The 22,998-nt window shown below is 41.4% G+C and overlaps 1 protein-coding gene and 1 long non-coding RNA gene across 12 annotated transcripts in view; one reads left to right on the top strand and one right to left on the bottom strand.

The window, feature by feature from the left end:
• LOC115899692 overlaps positions 1-22,984 on the bottom strand; it is a 32,350-nt gene extending 9,366 nt beyond the window's left edge. The window contains exons 1-5 of one of the 9 annotated variants that reach the window (XR_004059324.1): positions 22,893-22,927; positions 18,172-18,256; positions 15,334-15,429; positions 13,409-13,484; positions 13,191-13,220 (exon numbers count right to left, since the gene is read on the bottom strand). This is a non-coding gene — a long non-coding RNA (uncharacterized LOC115899692). Of the gene's footprint in view, positions 1-13,190; positions 13,221-13,408; positions 13,485-13,622; positions 13,945-15,333; positions 15,430-18,171; positions 18,257-22,892 lie in introns of those variants that run through there. The other 8 variants (XR_004059323.1, XR_004059320.1, XR_004059317.1 and 5 more) reach the window with 8 other exon arrangements.
• DNAJC5B (DnaJ heat shock protein family (Hsp40) member C5 beta) overlaps positions 1-22,998 on the top strand; it is a 119,537-nt gene that overhangs the window by 15,886 nt on the left and 80,653 nt on the right. Inside the window, exons 3-4 of one of the 3 annotated variants that reach the window (XM_030938004.1) lie at positions 3,507-3,708; positions 5,476-5,581. The exons of the other annotated variants lie outside the window; for them this stretch is intronic. The gene's annotated coding sequence lies outside the window, so the exon portion shown is untranslated. The remainder of the gene's footprint in view (positions 1-3,506; positions 3,709-5,475; positions 5,582-22,998) is intronic. 3 annotated transcript variants of the gene reach the window in all.

Below are 22,998 nucleotides of genomic sequence, written 5' to 3' on the forward strand. Positions count from 1 at the left end.
CATGAGTGTGTGGTGCCCTGGAAATTAGGAAGCATTTTTTAAAGAGACAGTATCGAATGTTTCATAATGGTCAAGTTTGATAAGGAATGCAAAGTATCCATTGGGTTTGGCAATTGAGAAGTTACTGGTAGCCTTAACAAAAGCATCTTTAGTGGAATGGTGGGAGCAAAGGTAGATTGCTCATTGAGAGTGAAAGATGACAGACTCCAGACATGAGGACAAGTCTCCTGAGCAGCCTGTCTGAGGAGTGGCACAGGACAATAGCTAGTGGAGTTTATCCCCTCCCTTCCTCCCTCCCTCCCTCTTTCTGTGTCTCCTTCCTTCTTTCTCTTCCTTTCTTCCTTCTCTCTCCATTCATAATTGGCAAGACATACACTTTTTTTTTTATGAGATGGAGTCTTGCTCTGTTGCCCAGCCTGGAGTGCAGTGGCATGATCTCCACTCACTGCAACCTCCACCTCCCGGATTCAAGCAATTCTCCTGCCTCAGCCTCCCTAGTAGCTGGGATTACAGACACGTGCCACCACACCCGGCTAATTTCTTGTAGAAATGAAGTTTTGCCATGTTGACCAGGCAATGTACTAATTTTTAGTAGAAATGGGATTTTGCCATGTTGGCCAGGCTGGTCTGAAACCCCTGACCTCAAGTGATTCTCCTGCCTTGGCTTCCCAAAGTGTTGGGATTACAGGTGTGAGCCACCGCGCCCGGTGACATACACATTTTTTAAAGGCTGTTAAGTAGGATCTTGTGATGAAGAGTCTGAAAGTCCAGAATGGAAATGGCACAGATGGAGGCATTGACCTTGAATGAGAGAAGGAGGAAAGGAATATCTGTTCTTCTGAGGATGGAGGGAAGGGACTAAGGGAAAGGTGTACATAGGAAGGTTTTGTGAGAAAGCAGGAGGTGATCAGTCAGCAAGTTGAGGGAGTCTGTCTGTTAGCCTCCAACCTCCAAGTTCTCTGCAAGGAAGCTAGCAAGATCATCTTCTGAGAGCAAAATTAGGAGGCAAGGACAGGCTCAGGGAACATAGGGGTTTGGAATAATGGCAGTAGAGAGTGGGAGAGGGGGACAAAATAAATGGCACAGAGGGCTCATATGTGTGGGACCACATGTTTGTGACACCAAGTATGTTTAAAACTCATAATACATTTTTCCCCTGCTGCACCTGAATGAGGTGCAGTGATATTCATGTGAGATGTGCTCAGGGATGGCAGGTGGAGGTAGATGAGGTGTTCAGTAAGTATCTGCTTCCCCACTAGGCAGTGCAGCTTGGTGGTACAAAAATATGCAACTGTGACTTTCTAGTGAGAAGAAATATTTCCATTTGATGAAATTAATATCAAGGATATGAAGGTCTTCTAAAATTGTTGATTTCAAGCTGAGTACAGTGACTCATGCCTGTAATTCCAGCACTTTAGGAGACCAAGGCAGGAGTACTGCTTGAGCGCAGGAGTTCAAAACCAACCTGGGCAACACAGTGAGACCCTATCTCTATGAAAAATAAAAATAAAAAAATTAGCTGGGTGTAATGGCATGTGCCTGTAGTCGTAACTACTCAGGTGGGAGGCTCACTTGAGCCCAGGAGTTTGTGGTTACAGCGAACCATGATTGTGCCACTGCATTCCAACCTGGATGACAGAGTAAGACCCCCATCTCTAAATAAATAAATAAAAATAAAATATATAATTGTTGATTTCAAGTTTGGGAAGGTAAACAGCAAAATATCAGATGGTGCTACTTGGTTATTGGACCTGGGATTGTGACTGCCCTTATCCTGAGAACACAACAGAAGTAATTAACTTCCTCCCTGCTCTACCCAAGTCAAGGGAGACGAAAGAATTTCCAACATATCCAATCTTGGTTTTGTGGACAACCTTCAAAGGAAGTAATAGGACAGTAAATTTTGGGAACATGCTCAAGAAGTGTCTAGCACATGAGATCATTTATTACAACAATTGCGTGAAAGCAGAAATACCTTTTTCTTAGAAAAGAGATCTGAATTCAGATAAGGCAGAGCAAGAATAAGAGAACAAGAGCCTGAATGAATCAGTTTGTCCTCTTTGCCTGGTAGAGAAAGTAAATCAATCCTCTTGCAGGTAGGCGTCAAAGCAGGAAAAGGATATGGGGAATATTGGAACTAATGTCCAAGGATATGTGGAGATGGTCGTGGATATGCTACTCCTTGAAATTGATGTTTGTGTAAGATATCAGAAACCCACATCTGAGCAAGAGTTTCTCTTGTGGGATTGATTTTGAGTTGAACTGGTAGCACAGCTCCCACGTGAGTGTGAGTGGGTGATGTAGTGCAGGCCTGTTAGGAACTGGGCTGCACAGCAGGAGGTGAGCAAGCAAAGTTTCATCTGTATTTACAGCCATTCACCATCACTTGCATTACTACCTGAGCTCCACCTTCGGTCAGATTAGCAGTGGCATTAGATTCTCACAGGAGCGCAAACCCTATTGTGAACCGTGCATGCGATGCCATCAGATCTTGGTTGGGTGCTCCTTATGAGAAGCTAATGCCTGATGATCAGAGGTGGAGCTGAAGCAGTGATGCTAGCACTGGGGAGTGGCTGCTTATTCAGACTAACATCAGTAGAGAGGTTTGACTGAACAGAGACCATAATAAATCAATTGCTTGCAGACTCATATCAAAACCCTATCAGTAGGTGGTAAGTGACAAACTGCATCTGGTGGCAGGCTTTAAGTACGAATCTGACACTTATTTTAGTTTGCATGTGGTCTATTATTTTATTTGCCACTTCCATCTGTGCCTCTTTCCTGCACTGAGCACTTGTCTCAGTCACAGTTTTGGTAAGTCCACAAGCTAGCCAAAATCAGAAAAAAAACCAAATGCCACTGGAGAGCCTCTTCGAAAGGGGGAAAGACTCAATGATGAGAAAGAAGGAGACTCTAAGACTGCAACAAAAAGAAAGCTTCATTTAAAAGAAAATACTGAGTCCTACTTAAATTATGAGTTCATTGCAACAGGTGATTCACATTCTCCAAGCCCGCTTATATAGTATGTGGTGACCAGATATCCAATGAAGCCATGAAGCCTTCAAAACTGCTTTGCCATGTGTAGACCTGCACCCTGCCTTTGGATTTTTCAAAAGAAAAACAATGTGAACACGAAGAATAGAAGCAATTATTGAAGGCCAACACTTCATCAAATGTGTCTGCACTGACAGCATCATTCTTAGTGGCTAACCACATTTCTAAACCTAAGAATCCCATTACTATTGGTGAAGAGTTGATCCTGCCTGCTGCTAAGGAGTTAAGGACATTTGTTGTGAACTTTTAGGAGAGGCTGCGGTTCAAAAGGTGGCACATATTCCTCTTTTGGCTAGCACCATAACTAGGCAAATTGATGAAATAACAGAGGATATTGAAGCACAATTGTTAGAGAGGATTAATGAGTAACTGTGGTTCACAATCCAGGTTGACGAGTCTACCAATGCTGACAATAAGGCAACAATGCTTGTTTTGTGCGATGTATTTTTCAGGAGGATGGGCATGAGAATGTGTTATGTGCACTTTTGTTGACAACCAACACCACAGCTACAGAACTATTCAAGCCTTTGAATGATCACATATCAGAAAAACTGAATTGGTCATTTTGTGTCAATATGTGCATGGACAGAGTTGCTACCATGACTGGATGGCTTTCGGGTTTCACTGCTTGGATCAAAGAGGTAGCTTCTGAATGTAAGTCTGTGGAGTGTATCATCTATAGACAAATGCTGGTTAGCCAAAAAATGTTATCTGAACTTAACGTTTTGCAGAATGTGATTAAAATTATCAACCACATTAAAGTATATGCCCTTAACTCACATCTGTTTGCTCAGCTCTGTGAGGAGATGGACACAGAACACACATGTCTTCTCTTATACACAGAAGTGAGATAGCTTTCTAAAGGTAGATCACTGGCCAGAGTTTTAGAGTTACTAGAGCTGCACCAGGAATTTCTTTTAGAAAAACAGTCACCTCTGGCAGCACATTTCAGTGACACAGAATGGGTCACAAAATTTGCTTACTTGTGCAACATATTCAACCTGCTCAACAGACTCAATCTGGCACTTCAGGGGAGAATGACAACTGTGCTCAAGTAGGCAAATAAAGTGGCTGCTTCAAAGCCAAAATGGAATTATGTGAGTGACGAGTGAACATTGGAATTTCTGACATGTTTCAAGCATTAGCAAATATTTTGAAAGAGACCAAGCCAGGGCCTGCTGCATGATCACCTATCTTAGCTTTCAAAAGAGTTTAAGCATTACTTCCAACCCAAAAGACCCCCAAACTGGGAAGGAATGGGTCTGTGAACCATTTCTGAATAAGCCAGGTGGGTCAACTGGTTGAGATCACAAATGACAGTGACCTTAAAAGTATGTTTGAGACAACTTCAAATCACCATACCTTCTGGATTAAAGTCAAGGCAGAATATCCTGAGATTGCTACAAGTGCATCAAAAAGCTTGCTGCCATTTCCAACATCCTGTCTTTATGAAGCAGGGCTTTCTGCAGTGACAGCAACCAAAATGAGATTATGAAGTAATCTTCAGTAACACTTCAGGTGTCACTGCCCCCCATCACTCCCAGATAGAACCGTCTAGCTGGAAGAAAACAAGTCAGGGCTCCCACTGATTCTACATTATTGGGAGTTGTATAATTACCTAATCATATATTACAATGTAATAATAATAGACATAAAGTGCACAATAAATGCAATGTGCTTGAATCGTCCCAAAACCACCCCCCACTCCTGGTCCATGGAAAAATTGTCTTCCATGAAACTGGCCACTGATACCAAAAAGTTGGGGGCCACTGATGTAGTGCAAAGGGGAAGGAAATAGCTAACATTTGTTGAGCCCCTACTAAGTGCTAACAAATCACTTTTCCCCATTTGATTAACATTACATTGTGCCATAAATATGACTTCCTACATTTCATAGGGGAAAGAATCTGGGGCTCAGAGTAGTGTAAGAACTTGCCCAAGTTTACATGCACAGACCATCCTGTGCATCTCAGACATGGACCATGGAGACAGGCAGAGCAGGCCTGGGATCTGGCTCTGCCACTAACCAGCCCTGTGACTTGGGAAACCAGTGAAAAGTAGTATCCAGGATGGTCGGTTTATTCAATCACAGATGCTATTCCAGGCGTCACTGTCCTCAATCAGAGAACGTGTTTTGTAGATGTCGTTAAAGTCCATAATCAATTGCCCTTAAGTAAGGAAGGTTATTCTAGATAATCTGGGTGGGCCTGATTCAATCAGTTGAAAGGATTTGAAAGCAGAGTTAAGGCTTCCCTGAAGAAGAAAGTTCATCTGTGGACCAGCTTCCCTGAGTGCCTCAAATTCCAGCCTGCCTTTCTCAATGGCCTGCCCTATGGATTTTGGACTTCCCCAACCAACCGGACAATCACATAAACCTACACATAAAAATTCTGAATATCTCTTGCTGGTTTGGTTTCTCAGGTGGAACTCTGATACAGTGCCTCCCTCATGTGTGGTGAAGATTAATTGAAGTCATGGTATTACCAGATGGGAAGCATTTGACATGGTGCCAGGAACATTCAAACAGGTTTGAAACATGGTTGTTATTACTGTGAGGACTTGGCAAACACCGCGTTAAGCCTACATCTAGTCGGCTCTCAAGCCTGACGCTTTACCCAGCACAGACTTGGTCAATAGCTGTAGTTACCAGTTCTATCACCAATTCAATGGGACCTACCACAAACTCAGTGTGATCTTGAGCGGGCTACAAACTCGATGGGCCCTGGCTTCCTTCCTGTAAAGTGAGGGGATTGTGTACCAAATGATTTTTGTATAAACTTCCAGCTCTGATGTTGTCTGGGTCAGTTTTGACCTAATTGATCAGATTTTTATTAGGCCATGTCTACTTCCTCCAGCCACCAGACAAGATTTGTTCCATTACTGGTACATTCAGAGCTCCTCCTTCATAAATGGCCCTCTAACTACTGGGTGGTTTATGGCCCAAGAAAATGCAAACTGAGTTTAATATTAACTTGGGCAAAGCATTCATGTCAATTTAGTCAGTGGTTCTAGAGCTCCCACTCTGCCCCAGATGATGGGCCATACAATATATTTAAAAAAGCATTAAATCTGGTCCCTACCCTTAAGGAGCACAGGGAGACCTCCAAAAATCAGATCCTACTGTGAGGGAGTAGGTAATCAAGTCTAAGCACTATAAGAGTTGAGAGTAAGGAGGCAGTGAGATCATTCTGGGCTGAAATAATCAGAAAAGCTTAGCAGAAGAGACAGGAATTTAGATAGGTGAAATGTGTATGGAAGAGGTAAGAAGGAAGTTAAATCTTCCACTTTTCCTGTGCATCACACATCTCAAAATCCAATGGGTATGATTTTGGGAGCTCTTTACATTACTGCTTGCCTTTGCTGGCAAAGAATCAAGAAGCAAATGCAACAAGATTTCAGGCTTTCTCTCCTATTCTCCCTGACATCCTCATTAACCACCATTGCTCTGTGCAAAGATGAGCATGCACAGTAACTTCACTACATCACACACATTTATACACATGTATCTACAGATGCCCTGACAGTCCCATCATTTGTGCATTTGGGGACCCCCGTAGTAGAATAAGTTTCATTAAAGTGGGTGGGTCCTAATTCACGTTTCTCTTGTCTACTGCATATATCTTGCCTTCCACAAAGCAGGCCTTCAATAAATATTTAAGGAATAAATAAATGAAAGTATAATCACTCTCCAGACTATGGGAGACACAAAGGGAAAGTTTCCCTAACTGAAACTTTCAATGACATTAAAACCCTAATAATGGTGAGTCTTACACTTTGAAGATTCTTTGATTTTTAATGTCAGCCCAATCTAACTCCCTCCTCCCACTTAAAAAAAAATATTGCTTACATCCTACCATCAGGACTTCTTATTCAAAGAGCCATTGATAGAACCACAGCCAAAAACTTGCTGGAGCTGAACAACAACAACAACAGAAAAACAGTGGGTGTAGGTAGAAGAAAAGTTATGCTTGAATGACAAGCAAACACCAGAAGGATTAATTTTACAAGCTCACCTTTGTGATCAGATGAAAGCAGCCTGACTTTTTAAAGACAATATTTATTTTTATCAGTTTAATAAACAACTCTTAGCAACATTGATAGTCATCCTTCATGGACAAAACCAAAGAAGGCTTATTAACTTTAAATTGTTCACTAATCTTACTTCAGTTTGTTGCCTCTTTCATGATGATATTTTGCTAAATGAGTCTTAAAAAAAAAACTTGGTGATGTGTGTAAACAAGCCAGAAATTCTCAAGACTGTGGTCTAATGAAAGCAAATAAATAGAGTTTACAAAATAATTCAGAACACTGAAAGAGACAGTGTTTGGGATGTAAATATAGATTTCTACAAACAAGCAGCTAATAATCATAAGTCAACATTCATAAGGATCACTCTAAAGACTGGAAGTGGAAAAAATATCCTCTGGATTCAGAAGTCTCCTAGCCAATTGCAAAATAATTCTGTCCGTAGAATTCTAATTTGATGATTATTAATATTTATATTCCAACAAATTTCTGAAAACATGTATTGAGCACCAGCTACGTGCAATGGATAGTTCTCAAAACACTGCATTCAATCCATGCAACCAGTCATTACTTATTTACCAAGGATTGTACTATGAGTAGTATGGATAATGTAATGTACACATGCTGTTTTTGCCTGATCAGCCTCTATGAATTCCCCCTTCTTCTGTTAACAATGCCTGAATTTTCCTTTGGGCAGCCACTCTACTTTATTCCACATGCTGTGCTCAATACGACTCACCCTCCTAGCTCCAGGGGTCTTTAGGTCATCATGACCTGCTCAGTCATATTTTGGCCTCAGTGATTGATTTAGAGATGGGCAAAAATACAGATTGAAATAGAGATGGATTTGGTTATATAAGCCAGGTCAATAAGATTAAATTCAATGGCAGGAGATGTTGCTCAAAAAACCTTTGACAAGAGAAGCTCTCCTCCTGTATCTTGCAAACTGTGAGGCTGTTTAGTAAGACCCTGGTTAGGAAGAGGGTGGAGAGCAAGTATGACTTTGTGATGGTGCTGCATATCTTCCACTTGCCCCAGGTCTACCCTCTCCTCCTCTCTCTCGGCTGACTACATAAACTCTTCTTCTTTGACTTCCAAATGGGCGTGCTGACAGAAAAATTGGGTTATTTATTTCCCTCTCTGTGGGGTCCCCTGGGGCTGGCTGTGTCTCACTACTGAAGGCTTCAGCTGTGTCAGGGGACTGTCTCCACACAGCTCTTGGTCTTCAGGTTCCAGCAGCCACTCTTGCTTTGCTCCTTCAGGGTTAGCTACAACAGTGTCCCACTATTACTTAATCTGGTCCTTCAATATCCCTTGAATTTCCTAAGCCCTGCCCTCATCTTTGTAAGCAGTCTTCTTTTTAAAACCCAATTGGACAGAGCCATCTATTTCCTGCCAGAACCCCAACAGATACAACACCAGCATTTGTGTTCTGGATCTAGACATGCCTAAAGATAGTGACACTCTTGGACTCTTTTCAGTTACTCGAGTCAGTGAATGCCCCTTTTCCTTAAGCTGTTTGGTTTTTCTGTTGCTTACAGGAGAGTCCTAATAGAGTCTGTTAGACTATCGAAATCACATAGACTCATACAAGACATTTTTTTAAAGCGAGAGGGCATTGTTATGGACTGAATTGGGTACTCCCCAAAATTCATATGTGGAAGTCCTAACCCCAAATACACTAGAATATGACTGTATTAGGAGACAGGATCTTTAAAGGGGTAAGTTAAAATGAGGCCTTATGGTGAGTCCTAATTCAATATAACTGGTGTCCTTACAAGGAGAGTTGATTTGGACACAGACATGTTCAGAGGGAAGACCATGTGAAAACAGGAAGAAGGCGGTTGTCTGTGAGCCAGGACAGAGACATTAGAAGAAATCAATCCTGCTGATCCCTTGATCTGAGACTTCCAGCCTCCAGAACTGTGAAAAAGTGAACTTCTATTGTTTAAGCCACCTGGTCTGTAGTACCTTTCTTTTTTTTTTTTTTTTTGAGGCAGGGGCGCAGCCCAGGCAGATTCATCCAGCCACCTATGGACTAGAACTGGGGGAGACACTTGTAGAGGCCAGCTGCTGCCTCCAGCTCTCTGAGCCAGCATGGGCTCCTAATTGTGGCTGATATCTCTCTCTCTACATTGGACCCACTTGCCTTGGCTACTCACTGGCCCATCTTCCATATTTCCCAGTCCAAAGTAACCAAAACTAGCTGACTTGGTTAACTACTGTAATTATCATTGGGCGAGACCTTTGCACAGGCCCATCTCATGGGTTTCTGGCCAGCAGTGCATAAGCTGCCTTTGGGCACTATGCCCACATCTGGTTCCACCAGTGGCTGCCATGTGTTGGGGACAGTTCCATGATGGTTCGGTGTGTAGAACATGATGGGGGTGCTCAGCTTCAGTGTGAAAGGGATGACAGACAGCTGGCATTTGACAAGTCCAACATTGGGTTCCCTGAGCTAGTGGCATTACTAATTACATGAAAACATCAATTCCAACACATCCTGCTCAGATTTGGCCTTAGTTTTTACTGTGCAGCCAATTGCTCATACCAGTCACTCACAAGGCCACTCTCTTGACCTCGAGTTTTATGAGATTCCCCAGAATCCTTACCCCAGCCACTTGGCTGGCTTGAGTTAGTTTGATGTGAGTTGATGTTACTTTGAAACAAAAAAGCCTTGATTAAAATAGTTTCCAAAGGAAACCGCAATTTGGTCCAGGAAAGAGGGATCTGTTTATGAGTAAACATGAGTGTTACAGATTATTTACAGATTATTCCTGACAATGCCATCAACTGTATGACTGTGCAAGTAGTCAATTCTTCATCTAAATGAAATGGAAGGAATAATGAACAGTCAGTGTTTCCCACATCCCAGGAAGGCTGCCAGCGAGTCTGAAGAAGGTATCTCATGAGGTCTTCCACTCCTTTCTCAGGCAGGAATTCTTGTCTTCTAGTTCCTCGATCCCGAAAAGGAAAATTATTTCAAGTTTCCTGAATTGATCAATTGATTAATTGATTCTTTTTACTGCTCCATTGACTTTGCTTTCTTTACTTTCTTTTTTCTTTACTCACTTCCTGACACTTCAGAAGACAGAGGCGTCTCTTGGTACAGGATTTAAGTGGGTGCAGGATTTCAGTTTCATGATCTGTGGCACAGATACGACGGTTTAATTCATTTCTGTGTTTGGTCATTTCCCTTTTTGGGGAGGTTGTGGGTAGTACATGGTGTTGGCCTGGGCTGGAACATGAGCTTGTAGGGTATTTAGGCTTTCAGGCCTGCTCTGCTGCCCAGTGACCCATCCAGCAGAATGTTTGTTCAGTGGGATTTCACAAGTACCACAGAACAGTAACTGCTTCCCCTTTTGGCACAGGATGTTGATTTTTGTTAACCTATCTCTGTTCCACCCTTATATGTTTAGTGGGGGTGCTGTTCAGCAAATATTCACTCTGTCTCCTTTCCTCACCTATATTAGGAGTATCATAATCTCTCCATTGATGTTGGGGCTGGTCATGGAGTTGTTCTGGGCAATGAATGTGAGCAGAGGCTTTGAATGTGTCTGCACCCTTTGCCTTGACTTCTCAGTATTTTGTGTTCCTTCCTACTCTACCAGTAAGAAGAGCTTGCCCCAGTTAGCCGCTGTTTCTCCAATGTAGGTCTCAAAATGAGAGACTCATGGGACAGACCTGAGCCTCACCCAAAGCACAGAGCAGGGCTGCTGTAGCTGACCAGCCAACCTGTGGGCAAGAAGTAAATGTTTTGGTACTGCAAACCACTGAGTTTTTTTTTTTTTTTTTTTTTTTTTTTTTTTTGAGACGAGGTCTCACTCTGCGCTGCCCAGGCTGTATTGCAATGGTGCTATCAGAGCTCACTGCAGCCTTGACCACCTGGGATCAAACGATCCTCCCACCTCAGTCTTCCAAGTAGCTGGGACTACAAGCATGTGCCACCCACGCCCAGCTAAACCCAGAAATTGTGTTACACAACATTATCACAACAAAAGCTGATTAATTCTGCTGGTAAAGTTTCCCAAGGAAGGGAGGAATAGTTCTATTTGGGATTTAAAAGTGAGGAAGTAGGTAGGAAAGAAAGTTGAAGGACTTTTTTGGATAAGGAGGCACTCTATATTCAAAATCAGATTAGAGTATTCCAAACACCACACCCCTGAGAGATGCTACAAATGTTTCCAAATGACTAGAGTTCAATAAAGTATTCTTTATGCAGTATTTTGTATCAAACTTTAATAATTAGTGATACTACTAAAACTCAGGCAATGATATGCAGAAAATGGAATCTGGACCCCTTCCTTACACTATATAAAAAATTAACTCAAGATGGATTAAAAACTTAAAAACTACAAAAAAAAAAAAAAACACACACACACACACAGAAGAAAATCTAGGCAATACCATTCAGGACATAGACACAGGCAAAGATTTTATGATGAAAATGCCAAAAGCAATTACATCAAAGGTGAAAAAATGGACAAATCGGATCTGATTAAACCAAAGAGCTTCTGCACAGCAAAAGAAACTATCAGAGTGAACAGACAACCCACAGAGTGGGAGAAAATTTTTGCAATCTTTCCATCTGACAAAGATCTAATATCCAGGATCTACAAGAAACTTAAACAAATTTACAAGAAAAAACAACCCCATTAAAAAGTGGGCAAAGGACATGAACAGTCACTTCTCAAAAGAAGACATACATATGGCCCAAAAAAAAATGTGAAAAAAAAGCTCAACATCTCTGATCATTAAATGCAGATCAAACCCACAATGAGATACCATCTCATGACAGTCACAATGGAGATTATTAAAAATTCAAGAAACAATAGATGCTGGCATGGTTACAGAGAAAAAGGAATGTTTTTACAGTGTTGGTGGGGATGTAAATTATAGTTCAACCATTGTGGATGACAGTGTGGTGATTCCTCAAAGACCTAGAGGCAGAAATACCATTTGACCCAGCAATCCCATTACTGGGTATCTTCCCAAAGGAACATAAGTTATTCTTTTATAAAGATATGCATACATATGTTCATTGTGGCACTATTCACAATAGCAAAGACATGGAATCAACCTAGATGCCCATCAGTGATAGTCTGGATAAAGAAAATGTGGTACATATATACCATGGAATACTATGCAGCCATAAAAAGAAACAAGATCATGTCCTTTGCAGGCACATGGATGGAGTTGGAAGCCATTATCCTCAGCAAAGTAACACAGGAACAGAAAATTAAACACTGCATGTTCTCATTTATAAGTGGGAGCTGAATGATGAAAACACATGGACACATGGCAGGGAACAACACACACTGGGGCCTGTTGATGGGGGGTGAGGGGGAGGGAAAGCATCAGGCAGAATAGCTAATGGATGTTGGGCTTAATACCTGGGTGATGGGATGATCTGTGCAGCAAACCACCACAGCACATGTTTACCTATGTAGCAAACCTGGACATCTTGCACGTGTACCCCTGAACTTAAAAGTTGAAGGAAAAAAAACCCAGGCAATAATATAGTCCCAGACAAGATTCTATAATAAATAAATACTGGGCCAGTCATGGCGGCTCATGTCTGTAATCCCAGCACTTTGGGAGGCCCAGGCGGGTGGATCACAAGGTCAGGAGTTCAAGACCAACCTGGCCAACATAGTGAGACCCCCATCTCTACTAAAAATACAAAAAATTAGCCCGGCGTGGTGGTGTGTGCCTGTATTCCTAGCTACTCAGGAGGTTGAGACAGAAGAATAGCTTGAACCTGGGAGGCAGAGGTTTCAGTGAGCCAAGATTACACCATTGCACTCCAGCCTGGGGGGACAGTGCAAGACTTCATCTCAAAACAAAACAAAACAAAAAACAACAACAACAACCACACACACAAAAAAGCAAGAAATAGCTTGGGAATCAGCTAGAGATATAGAATCCTAATAAATGTTAGAATCTTATGTTCTAGAATGACCTAAGATCATTTTTATGCAGAATACACAAGTATTAAGGGCACATTTTCAACTGTGTTTTTATTATAAATACCTTGAAGATAATTGTTAAAACAGACATCTGAGACAAAAATTAACTTTTATATTTATAGAGCAAGATTGAAAAGTTACTTGTTCATTTTTTGAGCCAGAAGTTTGCACCTGTTAAGATGAATATAGATAGAATTAAAATCCTTATCATAACAGAGTTATTAGAGTCTGCCAATAATGGATTAACCAATAATAACATTGATATTTATTTCACTCCGATACAAACTATATATTTAATTTCACGTTAAGCAACATATGATGCAACAAAATACCAACATAACAAAATAATTCAGACTTACCCATGGAGTTTGTTTTCACAGGAGCTGATCTACGTTCAGTGACTGCAAACCACGTGAGCAAGTTTCACTTGTGTTTCTAAGAGACATGTTTTTAAATAACATTTATTTTTTTTTTCCTGGCATTAACTGGGGACAATCTTGCCACAATTTTACTTTACAAAACTACAAGGAAGGAACACTCAATTTGATGTTCATGTAAAATATAATTACCCACTTTTCTTCCTTTACAACATGTACTCCAGAGACAGGATGCCAAGCCAGAGGCACATAACGCACTGCCTGTCATTAATAACAAGTACATGCTTTTGAAATGATTTCACAGTAACGCTTATTCAAAATATCCTTTATTTGCTTTTCTGACTATTTTATGAACATTATAGCCCCTCAACAAGTATTGCCTGTTTCAAAGCAATGATATAAATAGGAATTTATTGAATTAAAAAGTTCACTAGGTACAATTATAAATAAGTATTATAAATTTTAACATGTACAAAGTGTCATCTCTGCCCATGACTCTCAAGGTGGTCATGCTGGCAGGCTCATTGTGTTTGTCAGGATTGCAGAGAGCTGGGAGAAGCGGTTCTCCACCTTGCCCTAAAGAACTATCACTAGGCCGGGCGCGGTGGCTCAAGCCTGTAATCCCAGCACTTTGGGAGGCCGAGACGGGCGGATCACGAGGTCAGGAGATCGAGACCATCCTGGCTAACACCGTGAAACCCCGTCTCTACTAAAAACTACAAAAAACTAGCCGGGCGAGGTGGCAGCGCCTGTAGTCCCAGCTACCTGGGAGGCTGAGGCAGGAGAATGGCGTGAACCCGGGAGGCGGAGCTTGCAGTGAGCTGAGATCCGGCCACAGCACTTCAGCCTGGGTGACAGAGCGAGACTCCGTCTCAAAAAAAAAAAAAAAAAAAAAAAAAAAAAGAAGTATCACTAATCCTTCGAGGCTCTTCTCAAAGACCACATGCTAAATGAAGTCTTACTTGTGTTTACCAAGAAAAGATGACCTCTTCCTTCTTTAAATCCACAGAGCATCTATTTTTTCTCTATAATAAAGCTAATAATAGTAAAAAATGACACTGCTTTGTCATTGAGAGCTTCCACTATGCTTCAACCATGCTAAAGTCTACAGTCGGTGTCTCCTTTCTTCTTTGCAGCACTCCTGCAAGGAAGGTATCGTTCTTTCCTCTTTATAGATGAAAAAATTGGGCAAGGATTGGAATTCAGGCTGTAACTGCAAAAATAGTAGTCTTAACAACGCTGTTTTCACACTTGATTTGCAGCTGAGTTGTGTGTGACTTTTGTCTCCCTGCTCTGGGGGGTAGTTCTTCCAGCAGGTACTACTGTGACCCTTTCTATCCCATGGGAGAGTTTTGCATACTAAGTAGTCAACAAAAATAAATACTGTATTTCTTTCTTTTCCTTTTTCTTTTTTTTTTTTTATTTTGAGACAGTGTTTGGCTCTGTTGCTCAGGCTGGAGTGCAGTGGGGCAATCATAGCTCATTGTAACCTCAAACTCCTGGGCTCAAGTGATCCCCCTTACCTCAGTCTCCCGACTAGCTAGGACTACAGGTGCATGCCACCACGCTCAGGTAATTTTTAAAAATTTTTGTAAAGATGCAGTCTCTCTCTGTTGTCTGGGCTGATCTCCAATTCCAGGCCTTGGCCACCCACAGCTGCTGGGATTACAGGCCTGGCTCTGGTGTCTGGCCAATACTGTATTCCATATAGTCCAAACAGCAGTCTCTTTTTCTACATTTAAGCGTCTCTTAAATTGGAACATGTGTTCAATTGATGCCTTGATTTACATGGTAGTCTCTTCTTATTTTCTTTTCCTAAAAAGCTGTTATTAGCTCTTAGTTATCTCCTAACCAATTTAATCTTAGAATCAAGGAGTAGTTATGGAAATAAACTGGGTAGAACTCACCCTAAACTGCTCAGAGAAAAGATCAAGGTAGATTTCTTTAGGTTTCTTAATGCTATAAGAGTATTAAGCACAGGGGGAATTCAGAGGATAATCCATCTGAAAATAAAAGGGAAGGTGATCAGAGGTGACTTAGTAAAAATGAAAAGTCAGTGGTTTCAAGGGAACATACAGATGACACCAAGATCTCATGAGGAGAGGACACTTCCAAACACTTGCTTTCCTGTGATTCCAACATCAAGGTAAGCCAGAAACACAGCTGGAGGGTAACTGGAGGGATTCTGAGTCCATCTGACCCTGAACTACACATACTCCATTCCCCGATATCCTGGCAACAGCATTATAGTGAGAGAGATCACATTAAAATGCTGCAAACAGTCTTTGAGGCAAGGACATGGGTAGTCTGTCTTCTAGCTGTAGCTTGAGGAAATCCTGGGAGAATTTGGTAGTGACGCCGTGAAGGGAAATGATTAAGTATAAAATGATTAACAAGTCTGTGTTCTTTTATCTCCTCCTTGTCTTGTTTCAGACATCAGTCTTATGGCTTGAGAGGAAATGCAGTAGATTATTATTATTTTTTCCATTAGCTTAGCTTGGAAGAGAAGAGAGAACTTTAAGTAGCTGTGTTGGGGAGAGGGGCTTGGGGTTCAGGGAGGTTTCTTGTTTTTATGAATAGAAAAGACTTGAGAATGTTTTTATGCTGAGAAGGGAGAGCCAGAAAAGAGAGAGAGAGAGAGAGAGAGAGAGAGAGAGAGAGAGACACTGTGGTAGAAATTAGTTAAAGGGAATAATTGAAGGAGCAAATTCTCAAAAGTAGCAGTATTAAATGGGGGCTCAGGTCACATAGAGAAGTATTAGCCTTGGTCTGAAAGAGAATTCCTTTCCACTGAGCTGCAGGAAGGTGTTAAGAGTGGGCATAGATGTAGATGTATTTAGAGTAGGGTAGGTTTGGAATTGAAAATGGGAATAGTTAATGGTTTCCGAGTTTTTCGCAGAGGAAATGAGGCTCACTGCTAAGAATGAGAAGCACACAAATGAAAGGCTTCCAGAGATTGGTGAGAGTTTGCAATGACTGTGCAGTGGACAGTGAGAGAACTGCCCTGTGCTGAGGGCATAATTGAGGTTGGAGACTGTCTTGGTCCATTTATGCTACTATAGAAAAGGACCACAGGCTGGGTCATTTATATATAACAGGATTGTGTTTCTCACAGTGCTGGAGGCTGGGAAGTCTAAGACCAAGGCACCGGCCTTGGTGAACACTGCTTTCTGCTTCCAAGGTAGTGCCTTATAGCCACATCCTCTGGAAGAGTCAAATGCTGTGTCCTCACATGACAGAAAAGCAAAAGAGTAAAAGTGCCTCAGCTAGTTTCCTCCAGCCCTTTTATAAGGCACTAATCCATTCATGAGTGATACGGTTTGGCTGTGTCCCCACTCAAATTTCATCTTGAATTGTAATCCTAATAATCCCCACATGTTGTGGGAGGAATCCAGTGGGAAGTGATGGGATTATGGAGGTGGTTTCCCTCATGCTGTTCTTGTGATAATGAGTGAGTCTCACGAGATCTGATGGTTTTGTAAGCGTCCAGCATTTCCATTTCCCTTGCTTGCACTCGCTCCACTCTGCCACACTGGGAAGAAGGTGCCTGCTTCTCCTTTGCCTTCTGCCGCAACTGTAAGTTTCCTGAGGCCTCCCCAGCAATGCGGAACCGTGAATCAATTAAACCTCTTTCTTTATAAATTACCCAGTCTCGGGTATTTCTTCAGAGCAGCGTGAGGAGGAACTAATACAATGAGTGATTTAGTCACTCTGCAAAAGGACCCACCTCTCAATACCACCACAATGAAGATTAAGTTTCAACATATGAATTTTGTAGAACTTTCAGACCACAGCAGAGACCACTTGTACTAGGCGTGGTCTTTATGGCATTATGTGTTTCTGCGATTGTGACTATTTGGGGGTAAAGAAAAAGGAGAAGAGACAGATTTCTACCATAGGTGGAGAAAGTAGAAAAGTTTTCTGGACAGGGACTCACTGGGAAAGCTAAACCAATATTAGCTGCAATCTTTGGGAATGTAGGTCTTCACAGTGTGTCTCATGTTTGGTTTAAAGCACTTCCAAAATATCAGACAGTTATGTCTGAATGGAATCACACAAATGTATCACAAAGTCAAATATAACTTTTTTTTTTTTTTTTTAGTTTCTAAAATGTGTGGGTTCTTGGTCCTATATATAACTTTCTGTTCTTCAGAGAAGAGCCACATAGAAAGGGCAGGCACTGGTCTTAAAGGGATCACCTTATAGGATCTAAACCAATACATCCCTTACACTTTACTTACAATACAGCATAAAATGCCTCTGCTAATTACTTGAGCATTGTATTTCTTGGATCTATGATCACTTATTATTTTAACCTTTCAAAGCCAATACTTTTAGAGCATTCAACTCAAACTACTTTTATTGGCCTGGAAATGTTTTATTGCAGTTTGGCTGACATTTTCTTTTAATAATGTCATTAACACTCCTTAAAAATGAATTCTGTTGGGGTATATAGTACTACCTTTGTTTTAAGAAAATGTTATGATTTTGTGTGTACATGAGCTGGGTCCCGTAGCTACAAACATTAGCAGTATGTTTCTGATTCAACAGAAAGATCTTTCTGATTCTATAGGCACACTTTCATTTCTATTAAGCATAAGTATTTGGTTGGTAAAAATTCCTGAATTTAGATGTACTTTTTCAGGATTACATTGAATTCTCAACATCTTTTAAGAGAGAGTCCAACTTCAGAGTCACTAGGCTTAATTAAAATCTCTAGTGCTTAGTCTGTTTATATTCCTTACCTACTTTGTAGATTTAGCTCTGGTAACTGTTGTTACGCTGACACTGGTTTCCAGTGGGTCACTGAAATCAAATTAATGCAGGCATCTGAAAAGTCAGACATCAATTGTGTTCATTTTCATTTTCCTTATTTTAAAAGGTACAAAATAAGGAAAAGTGATTCTATTTAACCTTGAAGAATCCTGAATGGATAGACATAGACTACGAGCATTGTAGTGGAAAAATAAAAATTATTTGTAGAAAACATCCTAAAAAACAAAAACCAAAAGCAAAGTAAGAACAAAATTCCTTTCTATACCAATTCTTTTCTGAATATGTAAAGACTCAAGGTCCAAACTCCATTTCCTAGGCCTTTGGAAATGCCTTTAGAGTGTACTCAATACTGTACATTCTGTACTACTATCAAGAGCACTCTATACTGTACATTCAATTTCTTTGTCCAAGTGCAGTAGCTCTCAAAGTCTAGTGTCTACCATCAGGCCTAAGAACCTGCTAAAAATGTCAAGGCTTGAGACTCACTCTAGATATCCAAAACCAGAAACTTGATGGGTGAGGCCTGCAATTTGTGTTTTAACAAGTCCTCAGCTGGGCATGGTGGCTCACTCTTGTAATCCCAGCACTTTGGGAGGCTGAGGCAGGTGGATCACGAGGTCAGGAGTTCAAGACCAGCCTGGCCAAAATGGTGAAACTCTGTCTCTACTAAAATTACAAAAAATTAGCTGGGCATGGTGGCAATGGAGGGGGTAGGTGCCTGTAATCCCAGCTACTAGGGAGGCTGAGGCAGAAAATTGCTTGAACCCGGGAGATGGAGGTGGCAGTGAGCTGACATTGTGCCACTGCACTCCAGCATAGGCGACAGAGTGAGACTCCATCTCAGAAAACAAAACAAACAAACAACAACAAAAAAACCCCAAAACAAGTCCTCCAGGCACTCCGTTGGTTTGCTCTAAAGTTTGGGAACTTCTGGCCTAGAGCATTGTTCTCAAGTATTTGTGTACACCTACACCACAAGCTCCTGGAGGAGCTTGACTTAACACGAGTCTCTCACTCAGTCCCTGAGATTTGGAGGCAGTAAATGCAGGAAGCTGTGTAGGAATCTGCATATATATATATATATATATATATATATTCTGTAGAACACAATTTGAGAAATTCTGCCTTGAAGTGGAATTTAAATGTTGACAAAATTAGCATTTCCCCCCACAAAATCCTTCTCCATAACTGAGCAAAAACCTTTGAACTCTGACTTACAAATATCTATAACTTTCACTCAGCCTGCAGAATGCCTGCTTCTGAAGAGGTGTGCAGGCTTCCCTCATCATTGCCGTGGGGGCCTGGAGCCTCTGTGTGCTCCAGATGTGAGGCTTTGCCTGACTCTGCTACAGGTGTGCACCTGTTTCATCACAGGGACGTATGCTCAAGGGATGCAGCATAATCCACACCTCCACAGAATGTACAGCATTGAGTATGCTCGGCTAAGACAAAACACAAGGAAAGATGTCATCTTTATTTGCCCTGAGATGATAGTTGGGGGAAGACTGTTAGAGCAAAGAGGCCTTGATCCCTGCATATCCTGCCAGGGAAATACCCTCTTCTAAGCAAGGTGACCTTTCAAGCAAGTTTTGAGAATTACTGATTTAGAATGTAAGGTATGCATAAATATATCTAACTGTGATTTGGGATCAGACACACACTGCATTTCTTCTTTCCATTGAACCTTTTATAGATCAGAGGCGAAAAAAGAGATTTTTTTTAATGTAGAAAGGTGAAGTTTGTGATGGCAAAAAAGGGTATTAATTGTGATTTTATTAAATCAGTCATGTGTTTTCTTCAAGGTATTGGGACCAAATTAATGCATTCATAACATTACTTTGTTTTCATTGTATTTGTTTTTATTGTCATCTGACATTTAAGACAATTAATACTGTATTTCTACTTATGTTAATAATAAAAAAAACTTTAAATAATTTTATTCCAGTAAAATGTGTGAATTAATTTAAAGGAAAAATGTTAAGTAAATATTAGTGCAGATGGCAATATTTTGAAGATGCCACATGAATAATCAAAGTGTGGGAAATGCACATTATTTTCATGAGTTCAGCACAATCCATTTTAACACTTTTCCAGTGTTGAGCTTTATATTTGTTTTCTGTTGTAAACAGTGCTTCAGAAAAACCTCTTGTAGCTAAATATTTCTCATATCCATAATGGTTCTCTTAGGAGAATTCACAGATGTGGAATAGTTGAATGGAAGGGCAATAATTATATTATTTTAAAGTTTAAAATTGGTGTCCATTAACCATTTCCCTAAGTTTTTATGAAGACATTTAGGAAGTCAGTAAAGCAGCATTTATGACCTATGGGAATACTTTCTTCCTTGTTACTCAAAGTGTTGCTTAAGGCAGTGGCCTTCAAGTGTGTTCTGGGACCAAATGGCAATTTCTCCCCAACCAGCCAAGGCGTGTGGTGGGGAAAAGGCTTGGTGGAAGATCTGGTTTGTAGTTAATGTTAAGTAACCTTTCCACTTAATTAGCTTTGTGATATCGTGCAAGACACAACTTCTCTAAGCTGTAATTTTCTCATCCATAAAATTATACTAAAAATAATACTGTTTATCTCACCAAGTTGTGAAGATTAAATAGAGTGATATATGTGAAAATAGCTTGTAAATGAAGCATGATGTAAAATGTTATCAGTATTATAAAAGCCCAATATATGTTCTCCTCTTGAGAGATTCTTAAAGCATAATTCTCTGACTTCACAGATACGTCATCTTATGCAATTCAGATAATTTTTTAGTACCATATGGGGTTAGTGTCTAGAAAAAAATGAAGGATATGAAAGAATGAAGAACGAAGTTCCAGTGAGATGCTATTTCTTTACAGATTGCTCCTCCCTGTCCCCTACACAACACTAGAACCTGGTATAGCGCTGTAGTCAATACTGTGTGTGTGTGTGCGCGGGTGTGTGTATGTTTTAGACAAGGTCTCATTCCGCCGTCCAGGCTGGAGTGCAGTGGTGCAATCTCAACTCATTGCAACTTAGACCTCTTGGGCTCAAGCGATCCTCCCCCGTCAGCCTCCTGAGTAGTTAGAACTACAGGCATGCACCACTACGCCCGGCTAATTTTTGTATTTTTTGTAGAGATGGGATCTCACTATATTGCCCAGCTGGTCTCAAACTCCTGGGCTCAAGTGATCCTCCCACCTCAGCCTCCCAAAGTGCTGGGATTACAGGCATGAGCCACCTCGCCCTGCCAACACTAACTCTGGACTTTTGTTTGAGTTTTGCTGCTTATCATCAAATCTCAATGAAAATATTAGTTACTCAGAAGTCACCTTACTTGTTAATCTAGAATTGGTCTGGTGGCTTAGGATTTCTGAGTCTGGGCTAGGACCAGAGCCAGCCACTCCTGGCATCTACGTTGCTGGGGAAACTAATGATCTTCGCTGAGACTCTGTTCTCTTCCCATAATGTACATTACCCAAATGGTCTCTTGTCATGGGTGGATTCAGGTAAAATTGTCTGATGAGCTGCATACCAGAAAACTGTGATGTAGACAAACTCCAGAGAGTAGAGCAAGATCTGAGTGCACCGTGGTCAGAATGGCAGAGGCTGACACTGAGAGCACCTGGGCTCTAGAATCAGCTCTGTCACTTCACCACGTGGGGCCTCAGTTCCTTATCAGTAAAAAAAAAAAAAGGAGTTAGATGAGAATCTGGTCATGAGCTGGTCTTCTAGGTCTCTCCCCACAGTTAAGATCCCATAATTCTGCAGGTCAGTTTATAACCTGCAAGGGGATCCTTCCCTTAGGGCCCTCACAAGGTTTTGAATGGTAAAGCAAGTGGAAATGGGGGAATGTCCTTCCCAACCTCCCGCCGTGGGCAGGAAAGGAAGTGCTGTCCAGGAGGGCCTTAGCTGGACCATCTGGGGGAATGAGGATTCCACTCTGTGACATCACAATATCCAGCCCAGGTTTGACCTTGACAACCGGGAAGGAGAAATAACAGGAGGTGCAGTTACTGATATAACCAAGGTGGGACGCTGCTGGAGGGAGCTAGAAGGGATCAGCCAGCCATGCCTCCAGTTCAGGTACGTGACATTGCTAAGCTCGGAAGAGGACTTGCCAATGTCTAAAGGAAAAAGAGGAGAGATCTCAAGGCAAGTGTGTCTCCAAGCTTAGGAAGAACAGTATAAACACAGATAGCGTGTGCCCCAGCTGTGTTAGGGTAATGTAAGTTTCCATAGGAGCAGAAGCAGAGCTGGGTGCATCTTGCCAACAGCCAGTCTGCTTGTCATGAAGCTGGATGGTGAGGACATTTCTGAGGCTGTAGTCCACTTGTGCTGCTGGTGATATATTTCTATATAGAGGTGTTTTTCTTTCAGTAGCTTCTCCCCAGAATGACAGGGAAGAGTAAACAAAAATAAGTTCACTGAAGGAAGTATTTTAATAGAAGCCAGTACAAAAACAAACAAAAGTAATAAAGGTGAAAAGTTATATTATGGGTTAGCAAGCAAGACTGACTCTAAGGTCGAGTTTTGAAAGTTCAAACCTTGCAAGGCAAAAGGCCACCCCAATAAGCAGTAAAAGAGAAGGGGCTTTTGGTTGAGAAGTAAGTAAAACAGTTCTGCTGGAACCATATACAGGACCCCCCACCCAGCTCCCAGCAACTCCCGCCAGTGAAATCATTGCTGGGGATGCGGACAGTTCTGTTTTCTTTACCTTGCCTTGGGGTTTTGGCTTCTACAATACTTGCTTCTTCCTGGAGTCTTGGGGCCCCGAGAGCCTCTCAGTGACAGCAAAGAACTGCTCTGTTTACCAGTGGGGC

This window comes from Rhinopithecus roxellana, chromosome 9 (assembly GCF_007565055.1).
Source record: "Rhinopithecus roxellana isolate Shanxi Qingling chromosome 9, ASM756505v1, whole genome shotgun sequence".
NCBI classification, from domain to species: domain Eukaryota; kingdom Metazoa; phylum Chordata; class Mammalia; order Primates; family Cercopithecidae; genus Rhinopithecus; species Rhinopithecus roxellana.